Source organism: Lepisma saccharinum, chromosome 18, assembly GCF_977018435.1.
Source record: "Lepisma saccharinum chromosome 18, izLepSacc3.1, whole genome shotgun sequence".
NCBI lineage: Eukaryota > Metazoa > Arthropoda > Insecta > Zygentoma > Lepismatidae > Lepisma > Lepisma saccharinum.
In genome coordinates this window covers 5,182,474-5,200,636 of record NC_139246.1, presented here as the reverse complement: position 1 = coordinate 5,200,636, position 18,163 = coordinate 5,182,474, and the positions used below count along the sequence as shown (strand labels likewise).

At 38.4% G+C, this 18,163-nt stretch overlaps 1 long non-coding RNA gene across 1 annotated transcript; it reads left to right on the top strand.

The window, feature by feature from the left end:
- The first annotated feature begins 9,456 nt into the window (after nucleotides 1-9,456).
- On the top strand, nucleotides 9,457-17,940 carry LOC146002701 (uncharacterized). Its single transcript, XR_014443744.1, has 3 exons — nucleotides 9,457-9,531; nucleotides 12,074-12,122; nucleotides 17,625-17,940. It is a non-coding gene; the product is annotated as an uncharacterized LOC146002701 (long non-coding RNA).
- The last annotated feature ends 223 nt before the right edge of the window (nucleotides 17,941-18,163 follow it).

The following is an 18,163-nucleotide window of genomic DNA, read 5'->3' as shown; positions in this document are numbered from 1 at the left end:
TTTTATTTTTCAAATGTAGTTCTGACATTGTAGTCATTTTGCAATTATTTTTATTTGTTCTTATTTTGCTTTGCTTTTATGTCACTTTTATAATTAATGAGAAGACCGTCAATAACTCCCGGCCACGAACTGGGTTATAATTTTTGTAATTTCTCAGGATTATTTTTTGTTCTGTTCATGCATAATGCCTGCGTTCGGAAACTTAATTTATAAGTGACACACTTCGTCCGGTGGGGACAAGCCACGTATTCTTTGAGAGGAGAGACACATCTCGTTCATATGCTAGATACAATCATGGACTATACTTGAAATGGCCTCCCAAATGGCGCAGTGGTTGCGTCGTCATCTAGTAATCAAGGGGTCCCGGTTCGATGCCCGGTGGAGGCACAAGTGGTTCGGATTTCACTTCAAACTGTAGGCCCAGTCCCGATTAGCCTTACTGTGCATAAAGTGGACTCAAAACACCAAATGAATCAATCATATACTTGAAATGTGACGTGCTAAACACTAATTTCGGAGATCAGTTGGACATGACAATTTAATATACAAGTTGCATTTTCTCTACTTAGATTCATTATGTCCAAATTTTATGAAAACTAAATCCATCTTGAGTATCCTTTTGTCTTGCTACTCTTAGATTCTGCAACCTTTCTTTCTATAGTTCAATGTTTGCCTTCCTTACCCCCTACAATTGATTTCTGTACAAGTTTGAGGGCTAATCTCCCCTGCCCCCTGTGGTTGTGCCACTGCACCTTCTTCCGCCGTTGTTGCTTTGTGAACTTTCATCGGCTTCAAAATACTTCATTTTCTTCAAGAGTATAATATCGTTTAATAACCGGCGATATGATTCCTCTACCCTAAATTTCTGGATCAAAGTATAATAATATAGGGGCATGGAAATCTGGAAGGCGAGGATGGCCACCTCTCCCCTTTAGAAAACGAATGTCAGCTAAACGTATATATTTCACACGTTTAATTTGATTTGTCATAGTAATTTACATTAATTATCATAATGGGGATGCAGGAATGCGATAATGTCGAATTCAAGTGGTGTTTCTTGAGGGAGCAACACTATTATGGGGTTAATATGCCCCATGGCATATTTCCCTGCGTCTAAAATATCAACAGATGTCCATGATTAGGGGGGGCATTTGCCCCCCACCTGCACCCCGTGCGCACGCCTATTGCTACTCATTTCTACACTAGTTGGAAGCTTTATTCAATTTCGAGCCAAAAATGTAATTTAATATCAAATCAGGGTTGTGAAACGTCCACGAACCCATAAATTCTAATGGGTCCTGTTGGGTTTCGCAACAACACCGGAATCTTGTTTATCGCACAGTTTAAATTCGGTCCAAGTTGGGTATTGTTTCACTTCAATTTGGAACTTAGACCGTCTTTAAATTGATCCGGAAAGAAGGTCCCTGTGCCGTATTTCAATTGATCCGGAGAAAAGGTTCCTGGAACGAATTGAAATACTTTAAACATAAAAAGGCCCTTTACAGTCCAGATCCATTTATGCTTGCTAATATTCCCTGCTGAACCGGAATTCAATTGATTTAAAATCCTGACCTTATAACAACCCTGGTTGAAATTCATTTTTTTACAAACAACCATATTTTTAACGGCTATTTCACATTAATCCCATACGATATACTGAGTTATTTTTCGCAAATGTTCCAATGAAAGGTAAGAGATTTGGGCTATTCCTTTTTCTTCCTTGATGTTAAATAGATTATATTCGTCACGCGCCTATAACGTTCCTAGCTAACATTTGTGAATTGTTCTTTCCTTGTAACGTTAACATCTACCATACTGAATTTATTTACGTTCCTTATGCAGATGGTATGTACCCAACTGCATTTTGTTCCGTTCCGCTACAGCGGTTTACATTTTGTTACATTCCTACGTAACGTTAATTAACCATATTGCCTTTCACTTCATTCCGTTACGGAGGATTGCATTCATTTCGTTCCTATGTACCGTTATTTACTACCAAGTAGCATTTCGTTACGTTTTTGAAACGCTAGTATATACCATATTGCATTTCGTTACTACGTTCCTTGTAACGGTAGTATATACTATATTGCATATTACGTTATGTTCCAATGTGCTCATTTCGTTCCGTTCCTTTATAACGTTAATATCTACCATAATACATTTTGTTACGTTCCTTGTAACGTCAATCTATAATCTATTTCGTTACGTTACATGGGTACCAGCAGTTGAACCATACTCTTCCTCCTACAAAATGGAACGTACCGTGTAACGCAAATTGGGTACGTTACGACTCCCTGCTTGAAATCGGACGAGGTGCTACATTGTTTTATTTTGCCCTGTCGGACTGGTTGCGCTGTAGATAGCGTGCAGTTGATACTGAATCAGGTCCGGGGTGACAGTGTTTCAATGAGGGCAAATTGCAGGTGCCCGCCGCCTTGTAGGAGCCTGTGTTTACGTAGTCATAGGCGTGCGCAAAGCCTTGAAAGTTCAGTCATGAAAAAAAAAACTCATTTCATCTCACTGTTTTAGTTTTATTGCATTGATGGGTGTGTATATATATATACGAGGGTCAGTTGGAAAGTTTCTGGCCTGACCTAGAAGGAAGCATTTTTGTATGTTAGAGAGTAGTCCTTATATGGATACCCTACGAGGTTACATGTTCCAATGTTGAGCCGTTCCTTTTCAGCAGGTGGAATTGTGAGCCAGAATGGAGCCATCTGTGACTGAGCAGCGCATCGCCGATCGTCCAGTGATTCGGTATCTCTTCCTAAAGGGTCGGACGGCCAAACAGATTCATGAGGACATGCAAAACACCTTACTGGACAATGCTCCATCCTATGCAACAGTGAAGTGGTGGGTGAATGAATTGAAACGTGGACGACAGTCCCTCAGTGATGAACCTGGAACCTGGCGCCCGCGGAGTGCTTCCACCGACGACAACATCACGAAAGTGCATGACATGATCATGACGGATCGCCGACTGACACAACAGACTATTGCAACACGTCTGCATCAGCGTTGCCAACCCCTCAGCTACGAAAAGTGCTGTTCGAACTGTGAAATTATGCTAGAACGACACCCAATTGTGCTAGGGCAGTATTATTATTATTATTTTATTATTAACAATATATTTTATTACTATTCTCAGATGTTATATTGTATCCCACCGTAAGATCTATTTATTTTAAGTCGCTTTTTTGCCTTAGGGTCTCTGGGAGAGACAATGAGGGTGGATGAAGAACTGATGAAATGGTCTATGGACTATGGGATGGAATAAAAACATAATTACATGTCCATACCTTACCAAGGGTCGAACTAGGGCATGTGGCTCAGTAAATTTGTAAAACTTCTTCACGTATCTTTTCTAGCAGATGGGGACACAGTATAAGCGTCGTTACCTTTCAATTACTGCCCAGGGGTGTGGGGGGGGGGGGCTGTATAATCTATGATATAATTCACAAATATCTTTCATATACTACTGCATTTTTTTGCGTTATATGGAAGAACGTATTAACCCATTTCCATCTTCAACAACGCCCCGCTAGACACACACACTTTTATGCTAGCTTTTTACAACTTTCATATGCTCATACAATGCATTTCTATGTAAAGTAACAACATCCCCCCCCAAAAGGAAAGGATAAAAGGTACTCACCAAACGAACAAATAAAAAAAGCCTCTTTCCCAATGCTTTCTATATTTCTGAGCATACGACTGCAATTTCTGGTTTAAATCTCCACGGATATTTCTTTTCTTTTCGGGAGTTTCAAAGTTACTTCTTTCGTTATTAGTACTCATTTTTTCACATTGTTCCGAATACATTTTACAAAAATAAATAAATTAAAAAGCAGGAAAAAACACTAACAGATACACTCAAACACACGATCAAAAATACACTGAAAGACGCACGCACGAAGAATTAAAATCATAGACACGAACAAGGCATTTTTCGCCGCGGGAGACGGCTTCCGAAAATGTTAAGATGCCGACCGAACCGAACCGAACACAAGCTGAAGACAAGGATGGTCAAAATTTGCCGACAAAGGAGAAAGGCACATGAGCTTTACTTGTCAATCCAACTTTCTACTAAACATTCCTTGCGAAAATACAGGCACCGCAAACCGTGTGTCGGCTCGGTACTGAGAAAGGACAGGAATATGCGGAATAGATGAAAGGCGTTGGTGGAGGACGGGATCACTGGGCCAGTTTACTCTCTTTTGTTGGAAACATGTGCAGTTACTTTTATTTTTACTTCTTCAGAGCACTTTCGCTTGAGGTCAATATCTACCGACGTTGCAGATTATGCCACAAACTAAGATTATGCTAGATTTGGCTGTTATGCCAAACACAGGGTGCTAGGTGTCAAAGACGGTTAAATCATGCTAGGTTTAGCACCATAGCACCATTATGCTAGGGTTGGCATCGCTGGCATGCATGTCATTATTCCTGATCATTTGGAAATGCGCCAGGTGGCTGCGCATTGGGTTCCACGAGACTTGACATTTGACCAAAAACGCACACGAGTGAAGCTCGCAGCTGCACATTTGCAACGCATGCGTGAAGACCGTCAAGACTTTCTGAACAGGATTGTGACTCAGGATGAAACATGGTGTCATCATTTCGACCCAGAGACAAAACAACAGTCCCCTCAGTGGAAACATTCCTCATCTCTGCCAAAGAAGTTTCATTGCCAAACTCAATGACTGGTTACGCACCCAGGAAGAAACTTTTTTTTCCAGTGGGTTAGAGAAATTGGACCAACGCAGGGAAAAAAGCATTCAAGTAGAAGGGGACTATGTAGAACGCACATAACATTTCAGTTCGCTACCACATCTCTTACCACCTCAGACCAGAAACTTTCCAGCCGACAGTAATATATATTATATTAATATTATACATATATATACACAAACAGATATATATATATATATATATATATATATATATATCATATTATTTAAATACATTACACAATCAATTCATCCTCCCCATAAGAAACCAACAGCAAAAACGATATAAATTGTCTCTGAAATGTGCGCGCTCTTCTTCCTCCAAACGAAATTGTTTGAAGTACTTAGACGCTCTTACTTCTGTCTGGTAATTTACAATGCAGTTCAGAAAAATTGCGAGCGAATTGAGCAAGATCATTTCTCGATCAAAATTTTTGCGAATTGAAAACAACATTTATTTAATAGGGCGCAAAAAATTCATTTGACGCCATGGCATATTCATTGTTGTGTAATTGGCGGGCGGGGAACGAAAGAATGAGAAAATTTGAAATTCAAGTGCTGCTTTTTGAGGGATCAGCACTATTATCGGGGTAATATGCCCCATGGAAAAATACTTTGCTTGTCCATTCGTGGAAAATAATATGCAAACGTCCGTGAACGCAATTGCCCTCCCTTGTCCCCCCGCCCACCCGTGCGCACCGCGCCTATGAGACCACAGTAGTCATGTTATTTGGCGTATCGAGAGGGACTCTATCCAAGATAATGATGACATAATAGTGTGTCCGGAAATACATCATCAGATAAACACCTGCGTGGACGAAAATGTGACAGAGACAAAAAGACCCAGGAGGACTGTGACCATGTTTTGCATGAAGAATGGTGCAAGATACCATTATCCACGATCCAGGATTTGTATTTGTCCATTCCTCGAAGACTGCAGGACGTTTTGGAAGCTAAAGGCAGTCCTGCACCTTATTAGCTACAGCATTCCGGCTTTTCTTCGCAGGTGTTTGAATATTTTTGTCCCTCCCCTGTATATCGTGGAGACGATATATCACCGATATCACGATATGGAAAAAATATCGTATCGTCTCGTCTGTGACGATATTTTCTTGACGATACATCGCGATATCAAATTTCCGATATCATCCATCCCTAGAAATTACTCTTTTGGTACATCGAGTATAACCGCCTACCCAAGATTATAATAATACAAATAATCAACTGACAAAAAATATTATTAGTTTATTGGTACTTTTTCCTTGAATCTTTTTTGAAAGGAATTGAGGTTCACAATTCGAAATAGGACCGGATTTCGAAACAAATCATCAAAATGTTGTGCAATGTTGTCCTAAAACTTTTGAGAGACACTGTACAGCAAATTGCACGCACTGTCAAGGTAACACTGCATTTTTGGATCACGACTCAATGGCAGATAGGAATACTCCGATTTCCCTTTTGGAGATAATTTGCACGAAAACACGCCTCGTGTTGTTTGCTCAACACTCAAACATATAATTTTGGATCGTAAATACTATCTCTTACGCCTTACGCTAATTAGGAGTAAACAGAGATAAGTGGAAAACAGATTGTCCTTGGGTGTCTGTATAAATACATCGCCTGAAGAGTTGCTGAAGGTATAAACTGAAAAGGTAAGTAAGTATGCACTATTATCTAGTCAAAATTTATACGTTTTGTAGTGAATCTTTTTGGAAACATCATGGCAGTCTTCAAATGTGAAATGTGAACACAACCTTTTCTTTCTTTTCCGCATAGTGTAATTTTTGGGGCTGAGTATTAACTCATTATTCATAATCTGCATTAGCTAGAGGCAGTTTTCGACCATACTTAAAGGGATATTCAAGCGTTACGTCTGTGACATCTTACACACAAAATTTAACGTTCTAGACACAAGATTAGATTAAAATATTCACAATGAACTGATTTCATAGAATTATGAAGTACTTTGTTGAAAATGAAAGAAACTTGAGTATGATGGGATACGCTGAATGCAAGGAAAGCATTAACAGAAGTGCATTACGCGTATTACCGGTGTCACAAGAAGCTTTTCTCATACTGTGTAACTTTTTTAACATACTGTAACTTGGACAAAGATCGGAGATACATGTCTTGAGTTCTGCATGAGTCTAGAGCTATGTAATTAACAATTAGTAAAGTCTAAAATTCAATTTCATTGTTACTATTTTGGAGGAGGGAGGGGTCGATGTTGAAAATATTCTGTTTTTTTTTGGCAGCCAGGCCGGGTCAAGGTAAGATAACAAATTATTTTTTGTAGCTTCGATTTTTTTTTATCTATATTGAAAAATATTATTTTTCTCCGAAAGTATTACAAATAACTGCGTAAATTTTTCTACATCAATGGCAAACATACGAAGCATTATGCGGGTACCTTTTGGAAATTCACGTTCTTGCGTAGTCTGCGTGGGAGTCCTATGAACTTTAAATTTCGTGTAAAAAAATAGTTACTTTCCCCTTTTCTCTTCTTCTTCCAAGTGATAACGGAAAAAAAATCCCAAAGTATACTGAAGAAAACGAAGTATACCTGCGACGAGCTACATGACATTCGTTCAAACTTATATGTTTGAACAACAATGTGTTCAAACTATTTTGGTTTAAACTATGCAGCAACTACTCAACAACTGAGTCCCAACAATCTGGAGACGTGCTAAATGTCTTTTGTTCGAATTTATTTGTTTTAAGAAAATTTGCCTGATAGCGCCGGTGACGCGCGCAGCGCACTGGGAATGAAATTTCTATACCTTAAGATTCCAAATAGAAAATACTTAATTTACAAATAACAACATCCACTTTCCATAATAACGACACTAACCCAATTTACAGACACATGCGAAATTCCCCCCTCTGAAAAGGAAGAATTAAACATTTAAGCATTGTCACAAATAACCAAATACAGATGAAAGAATATGTTAAAGAATGCAAATATGAACACAAAGAAACAATGAACTCATTTATTGAGTTGAATAATTACACATGTATCATGCTTATGAGAGCATTATCAGTCAGCTGATTTGAAAGTATTTGAACAGAATTTTTCAACCTTACTGAAACATATATTGTTTTTAGTATGAAGGAGTGTATCTCCTTATTGAACTATGATATGTGAATCAACTGTCAATACGTTGATCGTGAAATTACCATATATGGTCATGTGACCTTCAAGAACTTATCAATACCAAATGCACACTATGCAATAGATATCTGCAAAAAATATATACATATGGTATATGTGATCAACGAGAAGTTAACAATATCAAATATACATCAAACCAAACAATTCTGTGACATATAACGTCCAATATTTATCATGGCCAAATTACCACTTTATATATTATCAAATGTCAAACGCGTTTCGCTCAAGATGTTAAGAATTCAAATTTCAGACAACAATGGCGTCCATTTCCATCGCGCTCCTCCACGCGGTGCAAATAATGATTTGTTCGTTATCCAAAGAACCACACTGACCACACGCTAGCATGCTTGGAAATACTTTAATAGACGGGTAGATCTACCAACAAGCGTCGAAACATGAGCTCATGCAATACTAAAAGTACATATGCCGCTTACCTCTCTTGTGATATCACGAGGCAAAATCCGCTCCTCATTCCACCTTGTTTCGTTTCAGCATTCCAAGTCCAGCTCGCCTTCCCAATGATCCGTGCATATTCCAAACATTGGCTCAACCTTTCCAGTCCTAAGGCCAAGTAAAGTTATCGTGCAACTCAGGCGTCCACGCCGAAATTTGCAGATTTTTGGTCACCCTTTATTCATTCCGATGCCATTTGTTCAGCGTCCATTCCGCCAGAATCCTCTCTTCACTTCACTTTTTTCTTCTTCTTTTAGTTCTCGTTCCCCCATCCTTTTGTGCAGAGCACGATTGTCTTTACCAAATCAAAAATTTATTTGATTAAAACACCACACGTTAACAAATATGCGTATGCGTTAAGAATCCTATTGTAATACCTTTTGAGATAAACCTTTTGCTGTCAACTATACGATGGCACCTAGACCAAAACGCTGTAAATTTTATAATTTTGCGCCATTACTGCGAATTGCCCATGCGTGCAGTGGCCGGCACATCAAAATGGCCCTGTGCATAAGCGAACCGGATAACAAACAAAGGAATTTACAATTTAAATACGTACACCGGCCAGAGCCATCTAGCGACTCTTCGCGTAACTACGAAAGCAACAAAGTTTTTATACTGCATTGACATTCCACCTATCGTGAATTCTCTGCACTAGAAGAGTTCCTCGTCTTAGGACGTGAGTTGGGCTACTTTAACCCAACAAACACACACGAAACTCAAGTTACCAGAATGCCTTATGACAGCTCGTCATATACCTCTAACGTTCTTAGTCTCGGAAATATAACATTTATTTTAGAAGCATGCAGAATTTCAAATTTCCCATTGAAAACACGTTGATTGTTAGTGCAAATACCTGGAAAATCAGCCTCGGCGTCTAAGGGTTATAAATGTAGTAAAGTTTGGACTTCATTTGTCTGTGATGCATATAGGCTGCAGATGCTAGTGACTTTTGTTGGTAAATAATTCGTGTCCTACAACTGGAGATCGATGCATAAAACTCACTTCCCGAACATTCCACGTTGAAGAAAAGGCGGCAAATTTCAGCTGAATATCAATTATCCCCACCTATCTACTCATGACACCTACAACTCTCTTTACAGCATTGAAATTCCGCACAATATGGCAAGAATGGTTCATTTCTTCTTTGTCCTCTTGGTTTTCGTTCTGATGGCGGTAAGTACAAAAAAATACGTTACAGATTTCAAAACAGTGTTGTGAAATTTCATTTCATGCCAATAGAACTTAATGGAGACTAAACGTACAGTTTAAAGTACAGCGCCTTGAATAACGTAGTGTGGAAAACGACCCAAGAAACTGGTTCCCGAGACAGATGACAACATAGATGGCAGTGCGATCAGCACAGCTGCTAATTTTCTTATGAATTGCGGCTTAGTTTGTTTTGGAATATATTGTGTAGATTTGTTTGTCTTGATATGCGGTACGTAAATTGATGGAAACAGTTATATTTGTGGAGTGATTTGCAGTCACGAAACGGCATTAATTTGGAAAGAAAAGTAAAATAAAATTAATAAATAAATAGCATGCGTAACACAAGAAGAAACATCGCAATGTGGTTCCAGACGTCAGGTGTTGGATTGTGTACTAGAGTTTATTTTTCTATGTTATTAGAATATAAATAGTATCCTGAGAGATATTACATACGGAGGCGACAAACCACACGTGTCGCTTGGAAGCGAACCGTTGGTAATCAAAGCAGCCTTTCGGACCGTAGGGACACAAGCTCTGACTGCACCGTTTCCTCGACACGCGACAAACAATATGGGGATTTCAAACCCAAGCGACACGGATCCTTTTGTCCAAGGCAACTTTCATACCGAAGCGACACGCGACACATGTCACTTGGAAACGAGCCAATCAAGAGCATCATTTCACATCGTAGCGGCATGACGGGCAGCACAGGCTAGCGTTTGGTTGGTGACATCCTCAAGCGATAAGTGTCGCGTGCCGCCTTCTTGCGCAACCTTTCTAAAGCAAGACACTCATTGCATTGCGCATGAGCGAACAACAAACCACGGCAACACGTTGCAAGCTATTGAGGAACAGGGAACAGTATGAGCGTCACGTGTAGCTCATTGTGTCGTCTAGATCTGTTGTTGTAACATAAGGTTTATCGTGTTGCCTAGATCTGCTGTTCACATGCAGCAAACGCTTGCTAATAGACTGAAGGCACGATCCATGTCGCTTGTCACTTAGTTGAGAACTCTACCTGTGGCGCGTCGCTTCGGTCTGAGCACCCTTCCTTTAAGGAGCTTTCAGACCGAAGTAACAAGTAGCACGCGAATACGCCGTATGAACGTGTCGTTTGCTGTTTGGACCCTCATGTGCAGTGAATGCTTTTTACAGTCTGGAAGTGTGTGTCACTAGTGTGACAGTGTGAACATCCCGTGTCGCTTGTCCCATTGGTCTGAAAGTTTCCTTACACTCATGTCGATGGCACTAAGGACGTTTTGTGAGTTTCCCCTTGTCGTTTTTTGCAATCATCATTATCATCATCGCCGCGATTAGTTCAAATCGGAAGAAAAGAGACCAAAAATACAAATGCTTCAGTATGTATATCTTTGAAACAAATGATGATGACAATAATAATAATGAACCTAATTCATACACAAAAATTCAGACACAAGAGCATTCAACGCGTATTTTTTCTCCCGTATTATTAATGAAAGTATAACGATAACATGACGTGGTCTAGAATGTTCGTTAATATCTTCGGGACCACTGTACCAAATATCATAGCAATTATCATATTCATAGAAATGCTTCATGTAAAAGAAACTGACGTTGCAGCGACAACTCCATTTACTTCCATTATAAGCAGACGAATACCATGTAGCTGTGCCGACACCAGCGCCTCTTGCGGTATCATATTCGAGTGGAACCAGCCAGAGAGCTCAGAACAGTGACATTTTTCACACTACGTTATTCAAGGCGCTGTAGTTTTAAGTGTAATCTAAACCATTATGTGCCTCCACTCGGTTTAGAACCGGGACTCTTTGATTGTAAGGTAACAGCGACAGCGCATCCTCATGGAGGCTCGTGTAAGATTGTATCGTAACTTTATCTGCATTATTGTGCGATGAGAAATTGTAAATTCCCATAAATTACGTTCATTCAGCTTGAGGTAACAACGGCGTAACTGTAACAATCATGATAATGCTTTTACCTATCTGATGTGACCACCCTGACAACATAACTTTTGATTGCAATTATCTGGAAAGCTTTACACACCCTCTCTACAATCCCGACTTGGTTCCATAATTAGTTTGGCCAACTTAGAGAGCATTGGTGATTGGCTAGATTATCAGTCCATTTCCTTTATCATTTTCAATTCACATTGCGAAATTGATTTTATATATATTTTATGTCCATTTAACAGTGGAAACTGCGGTCTGTCACTGCGAGTGAGGGCAGTGGTGTTGCCACGTTGTTTATTTATAGAATTTCAACGAGAGCGATCGTTTGCAAAACTCGAACAAAAAACACGACAATAAAAAATATAAGGCATACTCGAAAAATAAAATTGGTTAGCATAGATTGACCCAGAACTGAAAAGCTAAATTTTGATGTAACTCGTTTTTATGGAGGTCTACTGCTTAATTTCAAATTGGCGTCCGACTCGAGTGTGTTAATCCCACAGTAGTAAATGTATAATGTGCAATTAACATTTCATGCTAACGTACACTTCTCTTTTCAGCATTCCAGTTCCGCAGACGGCGGAGAAGGCAAAAGTAACGCTAATGACAGTAAGTAACAATAGTCACGTAATTATTGTGTGATAGGTTTCAAAATAATGTTTTGGAGATGTGAAATTGCACTTTATGGAGATGTACAGTCTAACTACTATGGACAGTGTCTCAGAGCGTAATGAATTTAATATTTTACTTTCTTTCTCGCACCCCTCAAACCATAAGTGGACCCTTCTTCACACCTTTCAGTTGGGGTGTTGGCTACACTCTGTCAAGGTCACGAGGTCTTGTCTTTGTTTGTTTCAACCTTTTTGAATTTTTTTGGCGAGCAGTTTGACAGACGTACCTTAGTTTTTACGTTGTTTCAAATGGCTCATAACTCATTTTCAATTTCAGCAAATGATTACATATTTCTTTGAACTCCTGCTCTTCTAACAACATACAAATGCAATCATTTTAAAAATGTGGAATTACAAAACAATGAAGAAGACATTGTTGCAATATTCGACTAATTGTTTTCCTCATTGAATAAATTACGTTACGTTTCCTTAAAAAAATAACGAAAATTGCAAACTTCTTCACAATATTTTTCTATAACCATGTCGAGTCCATGAAATGGGTCAGAAATTGAAAATAACAAATCAGCTACTTCACAGTTCAAAATCACAGCAGTGGTCCGACAGACCCTTCCGTAGTAGTTGAGTGATTGTCAACGTTAATAGTACTTTTTAGGGTAAAAAAAGTAAAGTCTTCCCCTGTGCTTAGCATCACGCCATGAAGACGTATAGGGGGTGTGGGGTTAACGCCCCACACTTTCTTGATCCGGTCGTGAGTGTGGGTGAAGTGATCAGCACCACGCCCCTGACCGCCTTTACCCTCCAGGGTTTCCCCCAGGTACCCATGTTATTCGACGCTGGGTGGTAGCCGGGGTCGCTTCCAACGTTAGAAAAGTTCTCGGATTTGAACCGGCCGGGGATAGAACCCGGGACCTTTAGCATGATAGTCAGACGCGTTACTGACTTTTTTTTTATTATTTATTAACAATATAACTATTACATACTTCTACTTTTTAACAAGGTTTAACCATACTTCATTTGTGGTTACATTCACAAATGTTACATTATTGTTGAGTCATACAGTGTGTGTTGAATTATACTTTGCATATAACCTTTTTTTTTACTAGGTAAAATTTTCCCATATTCACTTCGGTAATAGTCCCTCATATTGTTTCCTGTTTGTACGTTGAAAAAAATATATATCATGTACGTACCTATAATCCACTGTATCGCTCGATGCTTTGTAGCAGGGAAAAAATTAAATTCCGGAAAAATTATTAATTTCGGAGTAATACACTGAACTGATGATCGACTTATATGTGCTATCATTTTTTGGAATACCGGCCAGTCTTGTTTTGCCTTTCCACAGTGCGTCATCCTGTGTGCTATTGTATCTTCTGATAAACACTGCTCACAATTAGGGTCTGAACTAAACCCCAACCGATGTCGTTTTGTTTTATTATCAATTAGTTCGTGAACAACTTGGTACCATTGACTGCATTGTCTATTGGATAAATGTTTCGCCGAAATATCGGTAAAAATTCTGTTCCAATTATATTGTGGGTGTTTCTTCACTATGTGCGGCGTATCCATATTTTGAGTAAGGTATTGATTACACAAATCTTTCACTGTTAGCTGATTATAGTCTATTTTCTTTATAAGTCCATATAAATATTTCATTATAGCTTCTTGATATACTTTTTGGGAAGTGGGAAATTGATCTCATTCACTGGTGCTTCTAATGGAATATCTCTTATATATGTATACCATGGAATGTCCTCGACATTTTCTTTAGATTGAATCATTGAAAAATATCGATGATTAAACAAAGCTTTTGTTTTTTTTACCGACATCCACCAAACTCATTCCTCCTTGCTGTTTTTGTGAGCTAAGTGTCTGCTGATTCACTCGGAAAACTTTTCCTGCCCAAAGGAACCGGTTTAAACTTTTCTTTATTCGTGCTAAGTTACGATTATCACATGTATTGTTATCATTTGCGGTCGTGCGACAGTGTTGAAGGAAAGGTGCCAAGGCCATTACAAAAAGGGGTAAGCTTGATGGGCTTCCTTGCCGAAGTCCTCTTTTGACTATGCATTTATTAGTTAAAAACCCATTGATTTTTGCCTTTAAGCTTATATTTGTCACTAACGTTTTAATATTCTCATACATTTGTCCATGAATACCCATCTTTTGTATTGTTTTTAACGAAAAACTATGTCCCACTCTATCAAATGCCTGTGAATAATCAATCGCTACGAGGTATTTATTTGGTTGGGAGTCTTGAGATTTCATTATTTCATCGCGTAATAGTGTCAATAAATGGTATATTTATTTCTCCAACTACTCCATATTGATATGGTGTAGCCAGTTTTGTTAAAATCAACTTTAATCGATTTGCTACACATCTAGTCAGTATTTTATAGTCTGTGTTAAATAATGTTATTGGTCTGTAATCTTTCATCTCCTTAGGGTTGACTATTTTTTGGTATTAAAATTATTATTCCTGTTGTCTCATAATTTACTAAATTATTTTTGTTTAATACTGTATTAACCCATTTTGTTAAAGTATTACCCATTGTTGGCCATAAAACTTTATATGCATTAGTCGCTATTCCATCTTCCCCAGGTGCTGTTCCCCGCACTCCCTGTACTATTGCTTTATACACTTCTTCACTTGTGTATGGTTGGTTTAATCCAACAATTTCTTCTGATTGGAGGATTGGAATGTATTTGTCTAAATATTGACTAGCCTTCTCATTATTTTGGTATGCGTTTGAATATTTACTTTCCAAATATTTATACACTATTTGTTGTATTTGGTTCCCCTCATTATGGCCACTCCATGATTATCCTGCAGTTCTGTTATCAGACTGTTTTTGTCGCTGATATATATTTGTTTCGTGAACTAAATTTATTTCTTCTTCAATATCAATGTTGGGGACCGCACTGTGTATACGTATTCCTTCTACTTTTGTTGCCTGTAGGCGCAGTAGTTGCGCTTTTACTTTTTTAATTTTCGTTTGCGTGTCACTGTCGTTTTCCTTTTTCTTATATAGGTCATGTAATACTGCATAATGGAAATTAAATTTATTATACCATTCGTGTTGTTTTTCCCATTAGTATTGTTTACAATATCTTTGGAAATTTGGTTTAAAAATTTCTGTCCACCATCTACTAATATTTTGTTCGTATCATGATCTCTTAGTCCATTTTTCCCACTGTTTGTCAAAGCCAAATCTAAAATCTTCTTCAATTAAATGTGATGTATTCATTTTCCAAGTTCCCCTCCCTATTCTAGTTAACCTTACCGGTGATTTCATTGTTGTAATTACAGCATGGTGATCACTAAAAACCACCGGTTCCATTTGAACAGAGGTAATATTTGATTTTAGTTCACTTGAAACATATCCCCTATCTATTCTCGAGGCACTAGTTGCAGTAACGTATGTGTATTCGAGTTCATTGCCTCTTTTTTCTTGCCACACATCTTTTAACTGCAAATTGTGCACCAATTTTTGCAAAGCATTTGAAAAATTGTAACCCGGTGTTTGGTCCACAAAACATAATACGCAATTAAAATCCCCTGCTAAATATATTGAACCTGCACTACCTGCATGTATTGTGGTACTGTATATGTATAAAATTACTTCTTTCGTTCCGGTATCTTGATCCCGACGGGGCATAAACGTTAATTAATGTCAAGGTTCCCAATTTCCCCATGATTAATCTTCAACTGGATTCTTTTTGTACTTGGATCAATGATAGTCCTTTACGAACTAAAATTGCAGTTCCTGTACCACTTGAATTATAATTATTATATTCTATGTAATTTTGATTACATTCTAGCGAATTTCGGCCTACTTCTTGCAACATCGCAACATCTATACTTTTTTGATGCAAGAAACTACGTAGTGATTTTAACTTTGTTTCATTTTGTATATTATTTATATTTATATTTGCAACTCGTATTACTGATGTTTCCATATTCCTATATAATACTATTAATAGTATTAAAATAATCCACACTTTTGTATAATACATATTTTCCATATAAATAAATTACTCTAAGTATTATGTTCTTGAGCTGCCTTTTCGCTTTCTTTAGTTCGATTACCAGTCCCCATCTTCACTACTGGAGAATTTAATCCAATAATTGGAGCATTATTTGAAAAGTTATTTCCTAATCGTCTGGTAGAACGCCGTTTTGCTATAGAAGTTTTTGTTTTTGTTTTTCGTTTAAGCTTAGTTTCACTTACCTTCATTTGATTACTATTCTCACTCCCACAAGTGGAAATGAGATCACTGTCTTCTTCTGATTCTTGTTTGTCAGTCAGTGATTTAGTGCCGGATGCAGTTTCCTCTGGTGATAAGGTAGTGGGGGGGGGGGAGGATGTGTCCATGAATTCTTCCTTTTTCTTCTCACTCTTCATTAATTCGCTTGATTCTTTTTCTTCCTTCGAGTGTTTTTTATCTTGAGGTTCTGTCGTTTTTTTATTTGCTCCCTCCTCTTGTGTTCATCCTATTTGTTTGTCCATCTCATTATTACTGGTTGGCTTCATTTGTGAGGTAACCTCCTTTTTCTTCTGATTTGATGCACTAGCTAATCCCTCTGAGCTTACTATGTCGGTCTCATTGGGCAAAGCTGCCTTACTGTAGGTTGCCTTGACTTTCGGTGGGACCCGCAGGGCAGTCATTTGCAGCTGGTTACAACTGTATCTTAAATGTTCGTCCGAACCACTGAACTCACACGTTGGAGTTTGTCTCGTATATATCACGTGTGCCTTATATTTACCAATAGTTACAAAGGATGGTCTTGGCTTCTTTAATGACATTTTTACCGTACGTACGCCACTGGGCACAGGGTAACGAAACTTTTCACTCCACATTTCTTCTGCCACTTCATCCACTGTTCCATATTCACTGAATTTCCCGTGCACTTGTCTTAATTCAACTTCCATAGGTAAATTAAATACACGTACGTATTTCACTATTCGACTTGCGTCGCTAATTTTTACTTTCACTACGTTCCCATCATCATACTTAAATTCTAATTCGCCTGGGCACTGTTCTAGCAATTTTAACAAAGTACGTTGTCGCACTAATTTCAAATAAACACCTCGCGCAGTTGTCGGTATTAGTATTGCTAAAATTCCATCAATACTAAGTTTAAACTGACTGTAAATGAACTCATGCACGTCCATTGCACTGGGTTTTACTGCTCCATATGCGAAATTTATCAAAATGATATTTTCACTTTCCATTCCTATCCTTTTTGTTCTTATTAACTATTGTCAAATACTATTACCGATCAGAGTCCTATTTTCCACTTGGCTCAACACTCGCACTCGGTTTTACGCGTCACGCGTTATCTAAGCCCGCACGACTGCTTAGTTTCGACCTGCCTCTCCCGTGGCCAAGCACGGAAATGCTTAAAGATCTCACTGTACCGGATATCTACGTGGTTTCATGCTTAGAGTAATCGAAACATCTTCGTCTTTTCCAGAACATGAAAAGAAGGAATGAAATGGATGAAGAAAACATAAGCCAGTGGGGAGAAATGACCGGCTAAATGCTTCCCATCCTACTGGCCACTCGGAAAATTTCCCAGCATGCCACAGGAATTCTAAGGATTCGATTGGAGCAACTATGACCAATCCATGGGGAGATGAGTGTTGCACGTGACCCGCACAAGACGTTAATAGAACGAACACTAAAAGCACTTGAGCACTGAATATTTCAATAAACACAGCAAGAAATCGTACATCGTATCTCTTTCCGAGTATCCTCCTCTTCTATGCAGGGTGGTCCAAAAAATGTAACCGAACTAGAACAGTTGTATTGTGTGTTCGGCTACCTTTTTTTGGATCACCCTGTATATTGTTATTATTTTCTTCCAAGAACTACAGGGTGGCTACTCTAGGAGCATGATAAAATTCAAGTACAATTCCCGGTTTCAAGGCGAACAAATGACAGAATAGCGCTTTAGTTATTCATTTTGAACATTGTAAAATTCGGTGTTATTCTGAAAAATGGCATAATTTG